At 49.3% G+C, this 19,249-nt stretch overlaps 1 long non-coding RNA gene across 1 annotated transcript; it reads left to right on the plus strand.

The window, feature by feature from the left end:
• The first annotated feature begins 422 nt into the window (after positions 1-422).
• LOC141418843 (uncharacterized) lies at positions 423-10,016 on the plus strand. Its single transcript, XR_012443495.1, has 3 exons — positions 423-612; positions 2,571-2,699; positions 8,786-10,016. It is a non-coding gene; the product is annotated as an uncharacterized lncRNA (long non-coding RNA).
• Positions 10,017-19,249: the final 9,233 nt, after the last annotated feature.

The following is a 19,249-nucleotide window of genomic DNA, read 5'->3' on the forward strand; positions in this document are numbered from 1 at the left end:
CCAGTGGGAGACAGAATGAAAACCACAGTTGCAGAATCCCAGTGTGAGAAGAAGGAAAGTGCTGACTTTAAAATTGAAACCCTGACAGATGTAGCGCTTTTTAACTCTGCACTGGGCCTGTTGGCGCTTGTCAGATCCTAGCACGTTTGCTAATGTGTGTTTTCATGGAGGGGATGGGCCAGTTCTGGCTCCCAGGCTGGCTCAGCCTCTCCACTTCCTCCTCCCTCGCCTGGTGTTCCTGCCTGCTGGCGCCTCCCTCCTCCTATGCCTTTTGGTGCCTCCCTTTCTTCATTCCTGTCCTCTGTGTCCAATGCCCCCCACCACCCCGTGCTTCCTTTCATCACTCCCCTACCTCTCTCCCCCCCCCACCCCGTCTTCTTCTTCTATCTTTTCTCTCTCCCCCCCATTATGCCTCCCAGAATTCCAAGGCTGATCATTGTTTTATTCCCCTCTGGCTGCTGTCACAAAATTCCTGAGATTGGCTGATTTATAAACAACAGGAATGTATTGCTCACAGTTCTAGAGGCTGGAAATCCAAGGTCAAGTCAACTACAGATTCAGTGTCCAGTCCACAGATGGCACCATCTTGCTGTGGCCTCGCATAGCAAAAGGGTAAGTGAGTTCCTGCCTATTCACCACAGCTCCATTTTCATGAGCCAGTCACCTCCCAATGGTTCCACTCCTTAATAGCAACACATTGGGGTTCAATGTCACCGTCTGAATTGTGGAAGGAAACAAATATTCAGAGCACAGAAAGGAGAACATAAAGGTGAACAGAACATTAATGCTGGTCCCAGGGGACTTCCTGCCCTGCCATGTTGCTGACGTCTCTTTATCTCCGTCTTCCCTCATCCTTTTCTCTTTCAGGGACTTCCTCTCCCTCACCTTGCAGGAGGGTTCAACCAACTCTGCACTGCCCTGGAGCAGGTGTCAGGGGTGCAGACAGGACAATGAGATGAGGCCCCTTTGCTATCTCTCTTCCTCCCCTCTCCCTCCCTCCTCTTTCCTTCTTTCTCTGCTATCACTCCCTCTCACTCCACCAAAACCCTCACCACCACTGTGCCCACGCCACCTCAGGCTTTGGCATCCTGCACAGGAAAGGTGGCATGCTAATTGCACAGCTCCCTCCGATTCCTCCAATGATGGGGCCGTGTTGCCTGGTGGTGCTGCAGCTGATGCTTTCAGACAGACAGCAGATCCAAGAAGCCTTTGCTGCCGGCCTGGGCCCCAAACGGCTGACCAGCCAGATATGTCCAATGGAACAGGAGCAGTTCTGAGGCCACGGCTCTGAGGGCAGCTAGGAGAGCTGATGCGAGTGGACATGTGATCAGAGCAGATGAGACGCTCCCTGCTGGGGCTCTGAGCCTGCCTGCCTGAAAAGAATGGCTGTGCGGGTCCCTGGTGGGGTGGACCTGGGGAAGGTGGTGATGCCTGGCTGCTGGAAACCATGGGTGGAAAGGAAGTCAGGGTCTGGTGGTATATGCACCAGGCCCTGGGCTCCTTCCCCAGGACAGGAAGGATGGAGGGAAAGAGGGAAAGAAGAAAGGGAGGGAAGGAAGGAGGGAAGGAAAGGAGGGAGGGAGAGAAGGAATGGGGGAGGAAAAGAGGGAGGGAGGGGGAGGAGAAAGAGAGAAGAGAGGGAGGGAGATAGAAGGAGAGACTAGAAGAGAAGGAGAATTTTTCTAAGCAAGGTGTAGTGATACTCCTACAGTCCCAGCTACTGGGAATGCTGAAGAAGGAGCCCTGGAGTTTGCTACCAGCCGGGCAGCATAGTGAGACTGTCTCAAAACAACATCAAGCTGACACTGGTGACTCACGCCTGTAATCCTAGCTACTTAGAGAGCTGAGATCAGGAGGATCATGGTTCAAGGCCGGCCCTGGCAAATAGTTTGAGAGACCCCCATCTCCAAAATAACCAGAGCAAAATGGACTGGAGGTGTGGCTCAAGTGGTAGAGCGCCTGCATTGCAAGTGCAAAGCCCTGAGTTCAAACTCCAGTCCCACCAAATAAAGAAAAAAAACAAAAACAAAAAAACAGAAAAGGAAGTTGGGGGGTGGGGAAGGGCTGGGCTGAAGTTTGGAGAGCAATCTTTGCTTGAGCTACACAGTCCTGAATAGTCTGGAGTGAAGCACTCTGGGGTTGAACTCTGGCTGTGTGGCGGTTGACCCCGTCGCTGCCCCATGTCCCGATCTGTTCTACCCAAGTAATGATGAAGGCAGTTGTGAGTTCGTTCCTCTTGCCGGTGGTTGGTTCCCTGGTGGTCATGTGGTCACCACCCAGCAAGACTGCTGGGGCTTCTGGGAAAGGCCCCCTCCTCAAAGAAAGACACCCTGGATGGCAGATGAAGGTCAGAATGTGACACTGGGAATCTCTACAGCACAGGACAAAGCCAAGCCAAGGACGTCATAGTTGGGCAGGAAGAACTCAGAGTTGATGATGGTCCACACAGCCTGGGCTGTGTTACAGGTGGAGCCTGCCCTTCCTTGACTTTGTCACTGTGTGGGATAATGACTTGTCTTATTGCTTAAGGCCACTGAGCCCGTCTAAGCTGTGTTGTCTGTCACTTGCAGCCTATGGTGTCCTCAGTGGTGGATACAGTCTTTACCTTCTCCAAGCATCATCAGCAGTTTTAAAGCCTGTGTCCCAGGATTGCTGTAGCACTTCACAGAATGACGCACTCAGCCCACCAGAAGCACTCGGTGAGCACTGTTGCAGTTGTCGAGTACGTGTCAATGCACTGTGGTCAATACCTTAGTCACAGTCAGTTGTGTGTAGTAGCTGTCCCTTCCGAGGACAGTATGCTTGCATTGCTTGCCTCTTGGGGGTCCTGCTGTACTTTCTGGTACCCAGGCCTGGCATTGTCCCCTGCCAGCTCACTTAGGCTCTTGGTGGCCTGGTTGAGTAGGCAAAATGCTGCTTACTTTAGTGATTGCTGCTTGGGTACCCAGGTGACCCAGCTCTGTCTTAACTCACACACAGCCATCCCCCCTGCCCAAGCCACCCCCATGCCACCTGGGGTTGGTTGGTGAGGCAAGGTGCAGCTGGGCCCACCGGACCTCTCCCTGGGTGATGAAGTCTTTAGGGGCAAGGCAAGGCCCCAGGGGCAGACAAGGATTTACCTTGGCCTTATGAAAAATTGGTGATAAACACAAACAAATAAACAATCAACCAGAAAATGACAAGGGCTGGTGGAGTGGCTCAAGCAGTAGAGCACCTGCCTAGCAAGCATGAGGCCCTGAGTTCAAACCCCACCACCACCACCAAAACAAAAAGGTGTGTTGATGCAGGCGTGGGGTAGTCAGAACTCTGTGCATTGCTGGGTGGGGGGTGGGGGGGTGTATAATAGAATGTTGCAGCTGCTATAGGAAACAGTTTGGGGGGGGTCTTCAAAAATAGTTACCATGTGACCCAGTAATCCCACTCATAGGTATATACCCAAGAAGACATGTACATCTAAGCTGGGCATGGTGGTACACACCTGTAGCCTCAGCACTCTGGAGGCTGAGGCAGGAGGATCATGAGTTCAAGGCCAGCCTGAGCTACACGGTGAGACACTGTCAGAGAAAGAGAGAGAGAGATACAGACAGACAGAGACAGAGACACGTGGGGGTGGAGAGGAGGAAGAAGGAAGGAAGGAAGGGAGGGAGGAAGGAAGGAAGGAAGGAAATATATATCCACATAAAAATTTGTACACAATATTACTCAAAAAAGCCAAAAAGTGGAAACCTGGACATCCATCAATGGACAATAAGATAAAGAAAATGTGACCTGTCCCTACAATGGAAGAGTGCCACCAATAAAATTCAGGAAGACAGTTCTGGTATGTGCTACAAGGTGGATGGACCTCAAAATATAAGTGAGAGAGGCCAGACACGAAAGGTCGCCTTTCTATGAACCATCCAAACAGGCAAATCCATGAGGAAGAAAGCAAATACAGGTAGCCTGGGGTGGGTGGGGGCGAATGAGTAACGGGTTTCCTCTTGGGATGATGAAATCATGTGGACCACGATAGAGGCGTTTGTTGTACCACACTGGACTGGACTAAATGCCACTGAGTCCTACACTTGCACGTAGTTAATTTTATGTGAATTTCACTTCAACTTTTTAGAACCAGCAATTACAAATGAAGTAGGAAAAATCAGGGAGGCTGGAAAGACGACTACACCCAATCCACCCCCAGAAACACCCAAACCCATTTCCTGCCTGGCCTAGAACCCCTTCTTCATCCTGCTGGGGGAAGTTGAGCCTGGCACACAGCAGGTTTTCACCAGGTGCCTGGCCTTGCCTTTCCACGCACCATCTGCTTGCTTGCTACTAAAGGAAACAATATTCTCTTCCCCACTGCTGCCCTTGAAGCTTTGGCCTGGGTCTTCAGCGCTGCCTGGGGAGGGTCTCACTTGTTTCGCACTCTAGAGTGACATCACCTCCAACACTGGAGAAAAATGTCAAGCTCCAGCTCTACCTGACATAATGACACCTGCTGCCGGTCTCCCACCACTGTCTACAAAGCCTGCATCTTTTTTTTTTTTAATTTTATTCATATGTGCATACAATGCTTGGGTCATTTCTCCCCCCTGCCCCCACCCCCTCCCTTAATCTCCCCAGCCCCTCCCTCTCCCCTTATCTCTAATTTTGTTGTAGAGAGAGTATAAGCAATAATAGGAAGGAACAAGTGTTTTTGCTAGTTGAGGTAAGGATAGCTATACAGGGAGTTGACACGCATTGATTTCCTGTGCGTGTGTGTTACCTTCTAGGTTAATTCTTTTTGATCTCACCTTTTCTCTAGTACCTGGTCCCCTTTTCCTATTGGCCTCAGTTGCTTTAAGGTATCTGCTTTAGTTTCTCTGCGTTAAGGGCAACAAATGCTAGCTAATTTTTTAGGTGTCTTACCTATCCTCACCCCTCCCTTGTGTGCTCTCACTTTTATCATGTGCTCAAAGTCCAATCCCCTTGTTGTGTTTACCCTTGATCTAATGTCCACATATGAGGGAGAACATACGATTTTTGGTCTTTTGGGCCAGGCTAACCTCACTCAGAATGATGTTCTCCAATTCCATCCATTTACCAGCGAATGACAACATTTTGTCTTCTTCATGGCTGCATAAAATTCCATTGTGTATAGATACCACATTTTCTTAATCCATTCATGAGTAGTGGGGCAGAGCCTGCATCTTAATGAACTGGTTATTACGGCCTTTCCGGTCTTGCTGGGATGCCCCAATTTCAGGGAGTGCCCGTGTCCCCTGGTTGCACTCCTTTCTCCTGCCATTCTGGAAAGATTTGATGTCAAGTCAGCCGCCAGAGCCCTGCGCACCCAGAAAAGTATCCTTCTTAGACAGTTTCTGAGGCTTCCTGGGCTGGATGCTATTTTTGGGGTGCTGAGACCCTTAGTCACCTCTGTCTGTCCCGGCCACAAGGTGAGCACCTGCCCCTTGCTGGGCACGTGCTAAGGGTGGGTATGGAGATTTGTTACTTGATCTGAGATCCCAAGTTCCTGGAGTAAGGAACTCCAGGAATTCCAGCTCTGCCTCTTTCATCTCTGAGATTTGGGGCAAATCCCCCAGGCTCTCTGTGCCTCAGTTTCTCACCTATGGGATGGGAGAAATGCTAATGAAAGCGTAGACCGCAACTGGCCTGCTGTATCTGCTGCAGAAGCCTTTGCTGGTGTTCGATTTACGTGTGGACACAGCAGTGTAAGAAGATTCTGATACTATGCCTGTTGCCAAGTTGGGAAACTGAGGCACAAGTAGATTGGGTAACAAACTCAGTCACTCAGAGGTGAGCAGCTGGGCTGCAGTGTTGATGTCACCTAAGAAGGAGACCAGGGGGAGGAGGGGAGACATAGGACCTGCCCATGTGGTTAAGCCCCCCCACTGTCCCCATGAGCTACACCTGGCTCAGAGTCGGCACTGACTAAGTAAACCTGGGTAGAACTGAAGAACTGATGTTTGGGTGAACCTACTTTGTGCTGGCCACTTTCCTATCCAGGTACCTTCATCCACCTCGGTGGCTTGATCATTTCCATTTTATGGGGTGGAGAAGGCAGGGTGGGGGTGCTGTGCAGCTCAGCACCACAAGTCTCCAGGCTGATGTCAGGAAGTAGGAGCTGCCTGCGTGGCTGTCTGGGATGCCAAACCCCTGGCTCTTTCCAGCCCAGCCCTCTGCTCCCCTCCGGAAGCTCTGCCCAGAGACGTGCACCAGTGACATGCACCAGTGACATGCCAACCTTGGAGTTCTGCTGAGGCAGGAATCCCATAAGGGTGCCACACTGCTGTCCCTTCAGAATCGCAGGAAGAACAAGGGAGGAGAGCTGTAGATTTCAGCAGAAAAGCTTGGAGAGACTCCAGTGTCCCCAGACAGCATCTCTGCCCTCTCCTCACGCCCCCAGCCCTGCCATGGGCAGATAACATAGCTGCTGGCCCCAGCTGCTCACTCAAGCTTCTGGAAAAGGCCACTCAAGTCCCCACGCTCTACCGTCTGTGCATGCTTTGTGCCGTCAGGACAGGAGCCCACCCTTCAGTTGTGCAAGGAAGAGTTGTCACCAGGCCCTGCTCGCAGCGATCACTCTGTCGGGATATTTCCTGCAGTCTCCTTGGAAGTGAAGACATCTGCAGATTCTGTTGGATGCTGGGGCAACGGGCAGGGGTGAGCTGAGCAGGGGCTGTTTATCCTCTCCAGGTGCCAGCCAGGGGCTCCTTGTCACATGCATGCCACCAGGGGAGAGGAGAAAGACACCAGGAACAGCCGAAGCAGCCCTGGCAGGGCTCTGTCCTCTCTGGGGGCAACCAGGCACACGTCACAATTTCCTTTTTCTTTCCTTTCCTTCCCTTTCCTCTTTTCCTCTCAACTTTTCTCCCTCCCAAATTCTCCCAAAACTAATGAACCAATAAAGAAATGGGCAGGTGAACTAAACAGAACTTTCTCAAAAGAAGAAATTCAAATGGCCAGAAAACACATGAAAAAATGCTCACCATCTCTAGCAATAAAGGAAATGCAAATTAAAACCACACTAAGATTCCACCTCACCCCTGTTAGAACAGCCATCATCAGCAACACCACCAACAACAGGTGTTGGTGAGGATGCGGGGAAAAAGGAACCCTCTTACACTGTTGGTGGGAATGTAGACTAGTACAACCACTCTGGAAAAAAATTTGGAGGCTACTTAAAAAGCTGGACATCGATCTACCATTTGATCCAGCAATACCACTCTTGGGGATATACCCAAAAGACTGTTACTCCAGAGGCACCTGCACATCCATGTTTATTGCGGCACTATTCACAATAGCCAAGTTATGGAAACAGCCAAGATGCCCCAGCACTGACGAATGGATTAAGAAAATGTGGTATCTATACACAATGGAATTCTATGCGGCCATGAAGAAGAACGAAATGTTATCATTCGCTGGTAAATGGATGGACTTGGAGAACATCATTCTGAGTGAGGTTAGCCTGGCTCAAAAAACCAAAAATCGTATGTTCTCCCTCATATGTGGACATTAGATCAAGGGCAAACACAACAAGGGGATTGGACTATGAGCACATGATAAAAGCGAGAGCACACAAGGGAGGGGTGAGGATAGGTAAGACACCTAAAAAACTAGCTAGCATTTGTTGCCCTTAACGCAGAGAAACCAAAGCAGATACCTTAAAAGCAACTGAGATCAATAGGAAAAGGGGAACAGGTACTAGAGAAAAGATTAGATCAAAAAGAATTAACCTAGAAGGTAACACCCACGCACAGGAAATCAATGTGAGTCAATGCCCTGTACAGCTATCCTTATCTCAACCAGCAAAACCCCTTGTTCCTTCCTATTATTGCTTATACTCTCTCTACAACAAAATTAGAGATAAGGGCAAAATAGTTTCTGCTGGGTATTGAGGGGGGGAGCGGGAGGGGGTGGAGTGGGTGGTAAGGGAGGGGGTCAGGGGGGAGAAATAAACCAAGCCTTGTATGTACATATGAATAATAAAAGAAAAATGAAAAAAAAAAATAAATAAATAAAAGGTAACTTTCTAAAAAAAAAAAAAAAACTTTTCTCCCTCCCTCCCCCTCTTTCCCCCTCCCTCCCCCCTTCCTCCTTTCCTCTGCCCCTTCCCCCTCCCTCCATCCCCCCTCCATCCCCCCTCCATCCTCCCTTCCTCCCTCCCTCCTTTCCCCCTCCCTCCTCCTCCCTCCCTTCCTCCTTTCCTGTCCCCCTTCCCCCTTCCCTCCATCCCTCCCCCCTCCATCCCCCCTCCATCCCCCCTCCATCCCCCCCTCCCTCCCCTCTCTTCCTTCCTTTCCTTTTTCTTTTTCTCTGGTGCTGGTAATTTGAGTTTTTCATTAACATTTTTAACTTTTTTATTATATTCTTTGTTAATTTTTATTATTTATTTATTTTGCAGTGCTGGGATTTGAATGCAGGGCCTTCACCTTGAGCCACTCCACCAGCCCTTTTTTGTTTTAAGTATTTTCAAGATAAGGTCTCATGAACTATTTTGCCTGGGCTGGCTTTGAACCGTGATCCTCCTGGTCTCTGCCTCCTGAATAGCTGGGATTACAGGCGTGAGCCACCAGTGCATGGCTTTTACTTTTTATTTTAATGTAATTTTGGACTTAAAGACAAGTTGCAAGAACAGCACAAAGAATCCCATATCCTGGGCCAGGGTGTGGCTTGGTGCTAGAGTGCTTGCCCAGCATGCTCAGAGCCCTGAGTTCAATCCCCAATCTGGGGAAATGAGTGAGAATTCTGTACCTTTCTTCCGGATTCCCACATTCCACTCACTCTTTTTCTTTGTTTGCAGAGAGAAGGAAGAGACATGTTTTTTCAGAATCACTTAACAGTAAGTTGTGGGGAAGCATCTCTTTGCCTTGAAATACTTCAGGGTGAGTTTCCTAAAATGAAGCCACGCTCTCTTACCCAGGATAGAGCTGAGACTGTGGCCTAGCCTGCCCAGCAAACCTGAGGCCAAGAGTTCAAACCCCGGTACTGCCAAAACAACAACAAAAAAGCAATAACCACCAAAACAAGAAACCACCATATCGATCAAAACCAGGGAATTAACACTGATACAGAATAACTGTCCTGTCTTCGAACTGCATTTGATCTCACCATTTGTCACAGCGATGTCCTTTGTCACAAAAGGAGCCCTGGACCGTCTGTGGTGCTTGGTCACCTGTCTCTTTAGCCTCCTTTCATCTGGGTCAGTCCTTCACTCCTCCTTTTTTCTTTTTTTGGTATTCATGATGTTGACACTCCTTGAGAACAGATGACTTATCTTGCAGAATGTCCCTCCGCTTGGTGTGTCAACTGTTTCGTCAAGATCCGATTTAGCTTCTGCTCTGCCACTCTCAGTACATCCGATCGGATGACACCTGTTTCCAATTTGACCCATGCTGGTGGTGCTGACTTTGCCCCTGGGGTAAAGGACCCTGTACTTTTTGAAAGTTAAACAAAAAACAAAGTAGAAAAGCTTGCATTCCAATAACCTAAGTCTCAACTCAGAGGCCACCAATACCACCTTGCCAAGTTTTCTGCTCATACATTAGAGGGGAGTGGTGGTGCAAGCTTGTAATCCCAGCACTCAGGAGGTTGAGGCAGGAGGATTGAGAGTTTTAGGGCAGCCATGGGGTCACGGGGGGGAAACAAGCCACCCTGTAGGACACTGTGTTGCTAAGCTGTGACATGTGGTATGTTCTGTGCATCCAGTGCCTTTTCAGCTTCCCATCTGTTCAGTTAGCTCCACAGTGAGCAGACAATCGTCCTACCAGCTATTTACCACTGTGTAGCAAACCGCCCCAAAGCACAGACCCTTAAACAACGGCTATTTTACCACTCGTGGCTCTGTGAGCCAGGGATTCAGGCAGAGCCCGGGGTTCTGTGAGCCCTGCTTGACACGGGATCAGCTGGGTTTGCTACTGGACCGCCTCCCACCTGGAGCTGGGCTGGGCTCCCCTCCATGTGGCCTTTCCAGCAGGACAGCTCAGGCTTCTTTATATGGTGCCTGGGTTCCGAGAAAGGGACAACAGAAGCCAGGAGACCTAACCTCAACTCTGCAGCATCCTGTGGCCGAAAGCAAGGAAGGGGGATAACCCTCTCTCTGGCGGCCGCTACCCTGCCCAGAGGTTCCCCTCCTCGTGTGTGTGTGTCTGTGTGTCTGGCTGTGTGTGTGCTTCTGCTGAGACATGGTCTCACTCTGTAGCCCAGGCTGGCCTCAAACACTCAATCCTCCTGCCTCAGCCTCCAGAGCACTGGGATTACAGGTGTGCACCACTACACCTGGCTTCTCCCTCTTTTACAAAGGTATTGCCTTGGTAACTGTAAGGTAGCAATATTTCTTGAGCACCTACTGTGTATATAAGGACTCAGTGCTAAGGACAGAGAGATGAAACTGAGTTGGCCCTGGCCCTCTGGGAGCTCACAGATGGGAGATAACATGTACCAGATCACTGCCAAGGGTGTGTAGGGAGTAAAATCCAGGGAATGTGGTGGCTCAAGTGTGCCTGGGGGCACTGGGGAAGGGACACAGATAAACAGGTGCAGGTGAGGCAGAGAGAGGCAGTAGGGGCTGGGAGTGGGGTGGGGCCTGTTGGAAAACCACTGCTTGCCAGCCAAGGCTTAGGGGAAAAGTAAAACAAAGGAGTGAATGTGACAGCTCTGCCATCTTTGAATATTGGTGGTACTGGGGTTTGAACTCAGAGCTTTATGCTTGTTAGGCAGGCAGCCTGCCACTTGATCCATACCTCTAGCCCTTTTTTTGTGTTGGGTGTTGTCTTTTTTTGGCAGCACTGGGGTTTGAACTCAGGGCCACACTCTTCCTAGACAGGTGCTCTACCACTTGAGTCACTCCATCAGCCCTGTGTTAGTTTTTTTTTGAGATAGGGTCTCGGAAACTGTTTGCCGGAGCTACCTTCGAACCTCAAACCCGGATCCTCCTGATCTCTGCCTCCACGTAGCTAGGATTACAGGTGTGAGGAACTGGTGTCTCTAATCTCCTTCCTTTTCTCCCCAAGACTGTACTCCAGCCCAGGTCTAAGCCATAGCTTTGTGGACTGCAATTTTCCTCCCATAGAGATTTGGCGGGAGACCAGGAGAGGGTGGAGAGGAGGACCCTTCAAAGAAAGCCACTTTATCCACATGACAAGAAGCTGGGAGAAAAGAGGGGGACGTCCGCTGGGAATGTTGGTGTGTGGAGTTGGGGAGGAGGGCACAGCTAGCTTTCAGCATGCTGGATTTGGGCCACTTACAGTATAGATTTAATTATTATTTGATAGTTGGGCCACAGATCTTTGAATGCAGTTCCACCCATAGAAGGAGCCTTGGGGGGCCCCACAATTCGTGTGGGCGATAGGCTCACACACACACACACACACACACAGAGGGCACATTAAAAACACGCATTCTTGAATGTCTGGACATAATTAAGACCTGAGATAACCTAGGATGGGTGGTGAGTTTAGTTTTTTACCAACTGAAGTGTCACTAACACAGGTGACCAGCAAAGCTGAACTTGACCCTCTCAATTTTGAAATGGTACAATAATTACTTTTTAAATTTTTTTAAAATTATTCCACATTGTTTAGCCTAAAAGGAGACTTTGTTTCCTATTGGTTTTTGTTTGTTTGTTTTTGAGACAGGGTCTTGCTATGTAGCTCAGGCTGGCCTGAAACTTGTAGTCCTCCTGCTTCAGCCTCCCGAGTGCTGGGATTACAGACGTGCACTACCACACCCAGCTCATAGTGTATTTTTGTATAGTACTATTTCAAGTTTGCAATTCTTTCTCTTATTTTATCTTCATCAAGGTGATGACGAAGGCTCGGAGGGGTTGGGTCCAGTCCAAGATGCTGCCAGGAAAGGCAGAGCTGAGCTGGGAGCCTGGGAGAGGAAACCAAACCACACTGGAAGGGGTCAGATGGAGGTCCTATAACAAAGCCATTGAGAGAGAACAGGGCTGATGGAGTCTCTGCCGCTTGCTGGCTTTGTGACCTTGGGCTAGTCATTTTCAGCCCCTAGAGCCTCAGTTTCCTCACTGTGATAACTGGTCACTAACAACCCTCCAGGGTGGGGAGAGGGGGTGTGTATGAAGGTTTGGGCTTAGCAGCAGGTGGTCAGAATGGTGGCCCTGTCACCTTGTCCTTTGTCTCTGACTTCTCTGTTGATGTTGCTGTCCCTGAAAGACCACAAGTCCCCTGAGGGCATGGACTGTGGTTCCTTCAGGTTTACAGCCTCAGCCACAGTCACAGCCCTGCACCCCACCTTCCCACAATGCACCTGCAGGTCCAGTGACCCCAAGATGCCCAAGAGACCCCAGCCAACACCATGCAGGGGGCAGACTCAACCTGCCCCTTCCAATCCCAGAGCCTCCTGGCTGTCTCTGGGGGTGAACAAAGTGAGCCCTGCCATCCTGTCCCTTCTGGCCCCTAGTGCACAACCCCCATCACTCTGAGCTGCCGCCATTCCAAGGCAGCCGGAAAGGACAGACAGAGTCCCCTGAGGCACTGGGTCACACAAGCAGATTTGCATTTTAAAGACCCCAGTGGAGCAAGAGTGACTGTAACCTGTGACAAAGGGCTCCCTGAGGCCACCCAGGAGTGTGGTGACAGGCCACATAACTAGGGAGAGGGACCATTGCTCCTTCTCCACCTCAGCACTGCCTTCGGGCCTCTACCACAGAGACCAGAGTATGGAAAAGAAAGAGACTTTCGCAACATCTGCTCTGTCACTGGGGCCACAGATAAGGAAAGCCCTGCTCAGAGCGGTCAAGTGACTTGCAGAAGAATACACAGCCCACAGGCGGCGGAGGGTCCCATGCCAAAGCATCTTTCCCAGCGGCACAGGCAGGGGAGGCTCAGAGGAATGGACTCTGACATCGCCAGCTCTCCCTAAACTCCCCCCAAAGTCCCCCAGGAAAATCAGTCCCCTCAGCCTCATTGCCCCCAGCTTGCCCGCCCACCTCCTCCCTGCCTGCAGTCAAACCAGATCCCTCAGTATTCCTTGGCCCTTTCACGCTCTTCCCAGCTACAAATCCCTCCCCGCCTCCCTTGCTTTGAAAACTCTCCCTAGTGATCTAGATCCAATGTCTCCCTGACCCGCAAATATCACCCACTTCCCCAGTCTTCCTCTCCCATAAAGCGAGGTTGCCATGTATCGGTGCACAGGTTGTACACTGCACAACTAAGGGGTGCCAGTCACACAGACCACGGTGCATTGCCTCCCTGTACCTTCATTAGATTCGTGGTAATATCTGCTTAAGGCAGGCCTTGGCACTGGCAGTGAATACACAAATGAATGGATCCCAAAGATACGATCACCAGTTCACATAGAGACTGCCAACACCCCGGAACTTGCCCTGCTCCGAGGACCGACTCACTTTGGAGGTCCTCTCTGGGGGTTACCTTCTGAGCCAGCCGCACGAGTGGCCTCTGCTTGCTATTCTACAGTCACAAATCTTTTGTCACTCAAAGTCATAACCAATCAGTTTCATCTCTCACTGCCTTCATCAGAACTGGCTTCGTTTAACTTTTGCACTCTGTCCAAAAGTCAAGTTCACGCTTGAAGATAAGGACCTGCCACTGCTGCGCAGGGTTAAGGTACAAAAAGCGAATCCAGAACAATTCCAAAATGTGTCACGTGGTGGCAGCCGGGTGGCCCAGGGCCTGGCCTCCCAGAGCCTCCTTTGAAGGCTCATCTGCTTGGCTGTGTATGCAGGTGTGCAGGATTTCCAAAAGTCACTGAATAATTCACGCTCGTATTTGGAAGTAGCATTTAGTGACAATTGGGTGGTGGTGGTGGTTTTGTAGTGCAGGGTTGGGGCAGGTGGTAAAGCCAGAGCCTCACACGTGCTGGGCAAGTGTCCTACCCCAGTGGGTAGAAGGTCTTGAAGCCATTTGAACACAAGAATGGTCTCACTAATTCCCCCTGAGCACGAGGTGGAAGGGGCCTAACTTGCTCCATTTTACAGGTAAGGATGTTGAGATTCAGGGAGGTGAAGCCACAGGCCCAGGTCACAGGAAGCCAGCCTCGGGTGCAGCCTCTTGGGGTCGGGTTGTGCCCTCTGGACACGATTTTATGTGCTGCTTTGCAGTCTTGGAAGTTGAGACTCTGAGTCTTACCTCTCATGGGAGCCATTGATGCCCAGAGGGACCTGCTGGGCCCTTCCCACTGCCTCCTCACCCCAGGTCTCCTCTAACGGGAATAATTTGCATAAATCCTTCTTCCTGGCTCCTCTGCGACCCAGCTCTGGCACCCTGGCCTCTGGCCAGGTCAGGGATGCCCACCGGTCACAGATCAAGGCTCACAGTTTGGATATTTAAACTATTATTGTTATTGCTGTCATTATTATAATTTGCTTAGGTAGCACAGTTCTTCAGCCTTCTACTCAGGTGAGCCACAGAGCATTAACGATGGGTCAAAATTTTTATTGATTTCTGCCCTGGCTTCGTTCTGGCTATGTCTTGAGTGGACAGTCCCCCTCCCCGCACCTCAAATGCCTGTGTTGAAAATGTCATCCCAACAGACTGTCCTCGTCGAGATGGAACCTGGGAGAGGCATCTACTGTGATCAAAGTACGTGCCATGCATGCATAGAAAGGTTCTAATAAAACCCAGGATTTTGTACAATTAATATACTCCAATAAAGAAACTTAAACAAAATATTTTCTCATTAAAAAGAGATGCTTACGTCATGAGAGCACCACTGATATGAATAGATTAGGACTTGTACAAGGACTTGAGGCTATGAGTGAGTTTCTCTCTCTCTCTCTTCCTCTCTCTCTGCGGGGACACAACTTGTATTCTCTTGCCCTTCCACCTTCTGCCATGAAATGATGCAGCACGAAAGCCCTCGGTGGATGTGTGTCCACTTGACCTCCAGAACTGTAAGAAATAAATCTTTGTTCTTTATAAATTACCCAGCCTGTGGCATTCTCTTACAGTCACACAAAATGGACTAAGACAGTCCTGCATGCTCAGTGCATTTCAGAGACACTAAAAATGGGAGATTCAATCCACACGTAGTACTTACGACAAGCTGGGTTCTTTCATGTTCTAGAGCAGGGAACAGCAATCTATAGCTCGTTGACCAAATCTGGACAGCCATTTGTGCCTGTAGATAGTTTTATTGGTACACAGACATGGCCATTCTTTTACCTGTTGTCTGTGGCTGCTTCACGCTATGACAGTGGGATATTCAAAGCTGAGCTAGTTTTTTTTTTTACAGAAAAAAATTACTACCCCAGTTCTAGAATATAGTGGGCATTATTTCTGATCTCCCCAGCCAATGAACCCAGATTTTTGTGTTTTTTTTTTTTTTTCTGTGATACTGGAGTTTGAACCCAGGGTCTACATCTTAAGCCACTCCCCCAGCCCTTTTTGTGATGGATTTTTTCAAGATAGGATCTCATGAACTATTTTTCTGGGCTGGCTTCTAACTGTGATCCTTGTGATCTCTGCTTCCTGAGTAGCCAGAATTACAGGCGTGAGCCACTGGCGCCCGGCTGAACTCCATTCTTATCATTAAGGAATCCTTCATGTGAGGAAGCAGAGTTCAACTGCTCATGATAGAAACTGAAAAATCCCTACACTTGCTTGAATGGTGGCCCCAGAAAGTGTCTCTTCCTAATGCCTGGAACCTAAGAATGTGACCTTCTTTGAAAGAGGATGTTTGCAGATATAAATGGAGATTAGGATCTGAAGACTAACCCTCCCAGTGGCCCCAAGCCCAATGACAATGTCCTCCTGAGAAACACACAGAGGAGAGACGCAGAGGGAAGAGAAGGCTGGGTGAAGATGGAGACAGCAGGAGCAACTGCAGCTACAGGGATGCTGGCATCAGAAGAGAAAAGCAAAACCCTTCAAGAGACTTTGGCACTTGATTGTGGACTTCTGCCCTCCAGAATGGTCCAAGAAGAAATTTCTGGTATTTTAAACCACTGGTCTGGCAGTCACTCCTTACAGCAGCCATGGGAAATGAAGACACTCACTTTACCAGCTTCCCTTGCAGCTATGGCACAGACACGTGACTCGGCTCCACCAGTCAGAAGGCCATTCCTGGATTAAGCAGGTAGCTAAAGGCCATGCCTCCCCCTTGGTCTTCCTCATGCTGGGGACAGGGCAGAAGCTCCACAGTGATTTCACACTGTGAGTGGCTGCAGTTTTAGTGACAATGACAGAATCACTGGTGATGAGGTTGCATAAAGCTGTGTCTTTGCCACAGGGGAGAGCAGTGGCATTTCACAGATTTGGTTGGAGGTGACTCCTAGTTGCACAAGCTCCAAATATAATTCATAAGCTGGAAATTCTACAAGTTGCCCCATAGCCTTGGGCACATTCCTTTCCGATAGAATTCACTGGTGTCTGTTGTCTTTCCCAGAAGACAGGGGAGCCACCTTGGCCTCTCTTCTCAGCCCCGTGTTTAGGGACATCATGGTGGTGCTGTTTCACCAGGGAGCCTGGCACTGCTACAAATCAGGACTTTCTGTTTTAGAAGAATCAATTTATATGCATTCTACAGAGTTTTTTGGTTTTTGTTTTTAATAACTAAAACCTGACCAATTGTGCCAAGATATCTCCTTCCATCCTTGTATGCAGCCGATAAGATGTTGTAATCTTTCTACAGATGAGAAAACTGAAAGAGATGAAGTGATTGTTCAAAGTCATAAATCTTCCAGGTGATAAATCAGGAAATTCAGCTTCTTATTCCAGATCCTCTAAATCAAAAAATTAGGCTAGTGATTACTTTTTGTTTTTTGTTTTTGCTTTTGTTTTTTGAAAGTGAGGATTTAGAGACAGACTGCCCCTAAAAACAAAATACAGAAACCATACAAATATTGAGGGGCACCAGTGGCTTACGTCTAGAATCCTAGCTATTCAGGAGACAGAAATCAGGAGGATCACAGTTCGAAGCCAGCCTGGGAAAATAGTTTGTGAGATCCTATCACAAAAATACGCAACACAAAAACAGGTCCAGTGGGTGACTCAAGTGGTAGAGTGTCTGCCTAGCAAGGGTGAGGCCCTGAGTTCAAACCCCAGTACTGACAAAAAAAAAAAAACCCACAAATTTCTACAGTAGCCAAGGGACATTGTGTGGCCCAAAGTCTGTGTCTCTTGCAGAAATTTGGCAGGTTGGATCTAGGTACAGCGACACTTAGATTGGATTTGAAGCAAAGTTTTACAGGCAAAAGTCCCAATGCCGTCGATAACGAGAGAGATGCCTTTCATACATGGGAGGGCAGAGATGCAGGGACCGAGAGCAGGCTGGAGGTGGCAGGCTGGCAGTGTCCAGGGTTGGCACTGGGGTACTGACAGATTTACCAGCAGAATACATGGGGAGCCTCCATGCCTCCCCTGGAGGTGTGAGATTTGTCACAGCAGCCCAGCTGTTTGGACATAGCTGGATCCTTGCCATGGTTTGGGCAATGAGACTTTCTGTCTGAAAATACCTCACCTCTGCCCAGCCTGGGAGAAAGAACCTTGGGAATCACAGGACCTGAAATCTTGTGGATGTCCCCCTACTGGAGTCACAACTTTGTCCCCATGACTTCTCTAGGACCCATGTGTGCTTTTCCTCCTGTGGAGTTTCAGTCCACAAGACAGGCAGGTGTCCCAGAAGTGGCAGCTTGTGCCCACGCAGGAGATGTGGAGGCTCTGGGATGTGTCCATTGGCAACATCTGGTGTCCAAGCTATAATCCAGCTCCAGGCCTTTGAGAAGCCAGCTATAAAGGTGGACAGATCCAAGGCAGACACTGTGGTTTTTGTTTTCCATTTTATTTTAATTTTATTTTTTGTGGTGCAGAGATTTGAACTCAGGGCCTCTCACTTTCTAGGCAGGCACTCTACCACTTGAGCCACTCCCCCAGCACTTTTTGCTTTCATTTGTTTTTCAGATAGGGTCTTATGGTTTCCCCTGGGTAAGCCTTGGATTGTTTTCCTCCTACCTCTGCCTCCCAAGCGCCACCATGCCTAGCTTATGGGTTGAGATGGGGTCTTGCTAACTTTTTGCCCAAGCTGACCTCAAATCCTTGAATAGTGATCATCCTGATCTCCACCTGCTGAGTAGCTGGGATTACAGGCGTTAGCCACTGCTCCCAGCTCCAAGGCAGACTTTCATGGTATTTTGTGAGACTTGCTATTTATACTATATGTGTTAGATTCAAATCTTTGTAGTAGCTAGGTATGCATTCTATCCCCATTTTTTCTGATGAAAAGAGAGGTTAAGAATCACACCCAAGTCTACTAGCTATAAGTGGCAGAGCTGAAGTTTCACCCAGGACATTAGGAATCCAATTCAACGTGGAATGACATGTTCCTCCCCCAAATCCATACTCACCTCGCACCTGTGACAGTGATCTTATTTAGAAACAGGGTTTTGTAAATGTAATCCATTAAGATGGGGTCATATTAGATTATGGTCCTAGTTCAGGCTAGTGTCCATACAAAAAATAAAGAGAGAGAGAACCAGGTATGGTGGCACACACCTATCTATAATCCCAGCACTTGGGAGGCTAAAACAGGAGGACTGAGAGTTGAGGCCAGCCTGGGCTACAAAGAGACTTCAAGTCCAGCCTGGTTTGCATAGCACAACCCTGTCTCAAAAGGAAGGTGAAGAAGGAGAAGAGGGAGATGTGGACAGAGAATCGACCTACAGGGAAGAGGCAGAGACTGGACAGGTGTGGTTGTCAACGGGGACGTCCATGGATTGCTAGGTAAGGCAGGAAGGATCCACTCCCAGTGATGGGGCGTAGTGAACCTTCAATTCAGACTCGTCACCGCCACACGTGACAGACAATAAATTCCTGCTGTTGAAAGCCACCTCCAGCCACCCAGATTGTGGTAGTTTTTGTTTTTTCAGTGCTGGGGATGGAACCCAGAGCCTCACACCTGCCAGGTGTGACACCTTGTTATGTCTGCCCTAGGAGACACTCAGGTGAGACCGACTTTTGTGCTGGGATCTTGGGCCTGGGGGAGGTGGGAAGGCTGCTCAGCTCACACACACCTTGTTCTCCATTATCATATGTCATCTGTGTCACCTCGCTGCAGGGTCACAGAGAAACCAGGAATTTCTAACTTGGCCCAAATACCCAGTTTCCTCAGGACTGGTCCCAGCCAAGCCTGCTGGATTTTGCAGTCACAGGTCCAAAGCAGGAAAAAATGGCACCTTCCCGAGGGCTTCCTTGCTGGTAGCTGGTGCCCTGAGAGCCCTAAGTGGCTTTGATGATGCTGGGCCAGTCATTGTACCTCAGAGAAGTCAGGTGACACTGTGGGATCTATG

Source organism: Castor canadensis, chromosome 18 (genome assembly GCF_047511655.1).
Source record: "Castor canadensis chromosome 18, mCasCan1.hap1v2, whole genome shotgun sequence".
Taxonomy (NCBI): domain Eukaryota; kingdom Metazoa; phylum Chordata; class Mammalia; order Rodentia; family Castoridae; genus Castor; species Castor canadensis.